The sequence below is a fragment of the Nicotiana tabacum genome, chromosome 11 (assembly GCF_000715075.1).
Source record: "Nicotiana tabacum cultivar K326 chromosome 11, ASM71507v2, whole genome shotgun sequence".
Lineage (NCBI taxonomy): Eukaryota > Viridiplantae > Streptophyta > Magnoliopsida > Solanales > Solanaceae > Nicotiana > Nicotiana tabacum.
Window position 1 is genome coordinate 174853844 of NC_134090.1, and position 5507 is coordinate 174859350.

Below are 5507 nucleotides of genomic sequence, written 5' to 3' on the forward strand. Positions count from 1 at the left end.
ACTATGGATTTGCTGGGCATAGATTGCTCATGTGACCCTCTCACATACTTCACAAAATAATTGAACTTGTTGCACTGGTTGGGCTTGTTGCTTGTTAATGATCATGGTCATCTGATTGACTTGGTTGGTCAGCATAGAGACCTGTGCTGACAATGCTGAGACAACATCCAATTCGAGAACCCCTGGTGATTTTTGTACTGTGTGTCTGCCCATATCTCCTTGCCAATCCAGATTGCTCTTGGAGAATTTGTTCAATAATGCATATATCTTGTCAAAGCTTTTCTCCAACACTTGACCCCCAGCTGCATCATCTACCACGATCTTTGTTTCAACATGTAGCTCTTCTATGAAAGTGTGAGCTAACACTTCATTCGTTTGATTATGATGAGGACAGTCTTTGAGTAGCCCCTTGAACCTTTCCCAAGACGAGTATAAAGATTCTCCCGCTTTCTGTTTGAAGGCCACTATCTCACTTCTGATCTTTGCAGTTTTGCCTGAAGGAAAGAACCTTGCCAGAAATTTTCTTGCCAAATCATTCCATGATGTAATGGAATTAGCTGGTTCTGCATTTAGCCATCGCTTAGCCTCGCCCAACAGAGAGAATGGAAAAAGTGTGAGCCTCACATAATCTGGAGTGACCCCGTTAGTGATATAAGTATCACTAATCTCCAAGAAGTTCAGAATATGCTGTTGTGGATCCTCGTGTGGAAGACCCATAAATTGCCTGTTTGCATGAAGTAACTGGATCATGCTCTGTTTCAGCTCAAAGTGCCCAATGATTCTAGGCTTCACTATGCTGGAGGTAACATTAGCAATACGGGGCATTTCTACCTCCTGAATAGCCATATGTTGCTCCTCTGCCATATTCACATGAAATTGAATGAGTGCTTGAATATTGTTTGTATCCCTTGATTCTCTCAACCTTCAGTGAAATGTTTTCTCAGGTTCGAGGTCAAAGCCTTAAAGTCGATCCTGGCTTCTTACCCTACGCATTCAATCAAAGTTCCTGAGATCTGAGCAACAATCAAGTAACGTTAAACTAGACTAAATAAATAATTAAAGCAAAAACTAGAAAGTACTTAATATTCAAGTCCCCGGCAACGGCGCCAAAAACTTGTTGCTCCCAAACGCACACGCAAGTATACGTGGTCGACAAGTAATATAATGATAAGTTGAGTGTCGAACCCATAGAGACTTGTGTAAACTACTCACTAAATCACTGAAATTGTTATTCAATCCAGCTAAAATCAAAGTCCAATAATATGATTATATTACACTAGAATTCTAAATAATAACTAAGTTATCAAGTAACGAGTTGATTGTTGTGTATTCAGTAGAGACAAGTATTCCAGAGTTGTGATCGATTCACCAATCGTATTGGTTCTAATTAACTCTCCCTTTCATATAATTCACTCATGGTTGCTAATTAATCGATAAATGCTCTCATATCCTTCTCTCGAAGAGCTACTCACCTATTCTCAATAGATTAACGCCTATATTCCTATGAAATCAATCTATTAAGAACGCATTAAGATCACGATATTTAATTAAGCATGGTGACTAGGTATATTCCTATCCTAACCACAAATTCGCTCCCCCTAAGGGTTAAGATCATGCTCTCTTCAATTCTTCTCTAATCTAAACACGGCTTTCCCAAGCATAGCATAGATAGTAAATAGAACCTAACTGTTGGCTAGACAATTAAGCAATTCAACACAGAATTGAAGAAACAACCATATATGAGTGAATTATAATCAAGGTCAAGCTAATATCAAACAACAATATTCATGGCTAAATCACAACCCCAGAACAATAGGTGCTTAGCCACTCATGATGTAATCAAACAATTGCATAAGTGTTGAATCAATTGGAAATACTAGAAAAAGATGAAGAAAACTGAGAATTCTTCGCTTCCTCACGATCCCGTGTGTATATCTACTCCAAAGTGGCGTCCCCTCCCTCAAAATAGGTTTAGTCTTGCTTTTATATCAGTTGGGTAGTTCTAGGGCCGAAATAAACTTGTCCCGGGCAAAATAGGACATATTTCACGTCACCAGCGCCCAGCCCAGCGCCCTCCACGGCGCCCCATTATTTGTGCATACTGTTTTTGGCGCCACAGGTGGCGCCAGGCACTGCCTGTGGCACCCAACTGACCCTTTTTCCCGGTTTTGTTCGTGTTGGCTCAAATCTCGCGCGTTTCATCCTGTTCCGTTTAGAATTTGGAAAAACGTAAAACATGAAAGTTATATACCTTTGAGTTAGGTTTTCAACCATATATTGTGGAGCCAAAATGGAGTTTTGAGCAAAAGGTTATGTGTAGTTTACTAGACAGTGCGCAATATGCCCTCTCGAGTCTTCGTTTATTCTTAACTATCAAAGTTGACCCCTGACACGATCCCAACTTAATTCCTTGGGCTTTTACTTAGACTTCAAAGCTCCAAATTACTTGAATTCATTCCATAACATCTATATAGCTCGGAATCACTCCTACAAGGCATAAAACACATCGTTAGTGCAAAATATTAGCGATTAAAGCGCAAACTCAACTAAAGTGCAGTAAATTAGAGTGTAATAACCGACTAAAATACGTAATTATTTCCTATCATCAGGAACAAAAGCAATATAACAACTTCCCGTCAAGGGAATAATGATATGTCAACAACATCTCGGCAAGGGAACAATACTATCAAAACAAACATCCCGGCAAGGGATCATTAATATCAAACAAACATCCCAGCAAGGGAACAATGGTGATAATAACATATGAAGTGCAATAAATCATAACAGAGTCATAACAACTATAATACAAGACTCACAGGCATGCTTGACACCAACGTATAGATACTCGTCGCCATGCCTATACGTCGTACTCCACAATTAACATGTAGCAAATAAGACACAACTCCTAATCCCTCAAGCTAAGGTTAAACCAAACACTTACCTCGATGCCTCGAACACAACTCAAGTTTCAATTATAGCTTTATCCCTTGATTCCTCCACCAATTCGCTTGTATCTAGCCACAAGTTACTTAATTACATCAATAAACGCTAAATGAATCAATTTGAATGCATGAAAATGAGTTTTCCAAAGTTTTACCCAAAAAGTCAAAATTGGCCCCGGGCCCACGTGGTCAAAACCCGAGGTTCGAACCAAAACCCGATTACCCATTCCCGCACGAGCTCAAATATGTAATTTGTTTTGAAATCGGACCTCAAATCGAGGTCCAAATCCCTATTTTTCAAAAAACCTAGGTTCTACCCAAAACACTCAATTTCCTCCATGAAAATCATTGATTTGAAGTTTGAAATCATGTTAACAGATGTTAATGATTGAAGAAAACTAGGTAAAAACGACTTACAATTGATTTGGAGAAGAAATGTTGTTTGAAAAATCGCCTCTTATGTTTTTTAGGTTTTGAAAAATGCACAATGACTGAAAATGCCGTCTATTTATACCCCTCTCAGACCCCCTGTGCGGACCGCACAAAATGGACTGCGGCGGCACAGGCCTTCCTGAGGGTACTGCGTTCCAGTGCCCTGTGCAGACCGCACAAAGTCAACTGTGGCCGCACAGTAGCGCCCATGTGTGGACCGCAGAAAGTCGACTGCGGCTGCATAGCCCTACACCGCGCACCGCACAAGGCCTACCTCGGACCGCACTGGCGGGTTCAGAGGCCTGCAACTTTTGGTTTTAATCCTAAAATATCCCGGAACCTACCCAAAACTCACCCGAGACCTCGGAACTCCAAACCAAGTGCACACAAAACCTCAAAAACATCCTACGGACTTATTCGTGTAATCAAATCACCAAAATAATATCATGAACATCAAATTAAACCTCCAGATCAATGAAATTTTTCAAAACTTCTTTAAACATCAATTTTGCAATTTAAGTCCGAATCACGTCAAATGACATCCGTTTTTCGCCAAATTTCACAGAAACATCTTAAATCATATATAAGACCTATATCGGGTGCCGGAACCAAAATACGGGCCCGATACCATCATCTTCTAAGCAAATTTCATTTCAAATTTCTTTAAACAATTTTAGAAAATAATTTTCTTTCAAAAATTCATTTCTCGGGCTTGGGACCTCAGAATCTGATTCCGTGCATACGCCCAAGTCCCATATTTTCATACGGACCTTCTGACACCGTCTAATCACAGGTCCGGGTCCATTTACCCAAAACATTGACCGAAGTCAAATTTATTCATTTTATAGTCAAAACTTATCATTTTTCACAGATTTTCACATTTAAACTTTCTGGCTACGCACCTGGACTGCACACGCAAATCGAGCTGGTGCTAAGGGAGGTTTTTAAGGCCTCGGAACATAGAATTTCATTGAAACACAAGTGATGACCTTTTGGGTCATCACATTCTCCACCTCTTAAATAACTGTTTGTCCTCGAACGGATAGAAGAAGGAAGTACCTGAGTCGGGGAAAAAATGGGGATAACGGCTCCGCATATTGGACTCGGACTCCCAGGTCGATGCCTCAGGAGGCTGACCTCTCCACTGAACACGAACAGAAGGAAAACTCTTCGATCTCAGCTGATGAACCTACCGATCTAGGATAGCCACCGGCTCCTCCTCATAAGATAAGTCCTTGTCCAACTTGACAGTATTGAAATCTAACACGTGGGATGGATCGTCGTGATACTTCCGAAGCATGGACACATGAAACACTGGATGCACGACTAATAAGCTCTGCGGCAATGCAAGTCTATAAGCCACCTCTCCCACTCGATCAAGAATCTCAAACGGGCCAATGAACCTAGGGCTAAGCTTGCCCGTCTTCCCAAATCTCATCACGCCCTTCATAGGCGACACTCGGAGCAATACCCCCTCACCAACCATAAAAGCCACATCTCGAACTTTGCGGTCTGCATAACTCTTTTGCCTGGACTAAGCTGTATGAAGCCTATCCTGAATAATCCCGACCTTGTCCAAGCCCTCCTGAACCAGATCCGTACCCAACAACCGAGCCTCTCCCGGCTCAAACCATTCAACCATAAACCGACATCGCCTACCATATAAAGTCTCATAAGGAGCCATCTGAATACTCGACTGGTAGCTGTTGTTGTAGGCAAACTCTGCTAAAGGCAAAAACTGATCCCACGAGCCTCCAAAGTCGATGACATAGGTGTGAGCACGTGATTTTTGCCTTACGAAAACTATTCCAAAATAAATCAAAAATAAAATAAATTTCTTTTACTGTGTAATTTTTGAATTTGCGTGGTGTTTGTTAAATATTTATCTTATATCCGTAAATGTTTACTTTGTCATAACAAAATGAAAATAAAAATAAAAATATATGTTGCATGCATATCTAGGATTTAATTATGCATTTAATAATTGATTCAAAAAATAAAATCACAAAAATATGTGTCTGTTCTAGTTTTAATATTTCACTGTCTGATTAATGTTTGGTCTGTGTGTTAAACAATTGTTAAAAGGTAATTAATATCTTTAGAAGGGTAATTTTTGTTTTTATAATTTTAATT

The 5507-nt window shown here is 40.1% G+C and overlaps 1 non-coding gene across 1 annotated transcript; it reads left to right on the forward strand.

The window, feature by feature from the left end:
- The first annotated feature begins 378 nt into the window (after positions 1–378).
- On the forward strand, positions 379–483 carry LOC142166655 (small nucleolar RNA R71). Its single transcript, XR_012697058.1, has one exon. It is a non-coding gene; the product is annotated as a small nucleolar RNA R71 (small nucleolar RNA).
- The last annotated feature ends 5024 nt before the right edge of the window (positions 484–5507 follow it).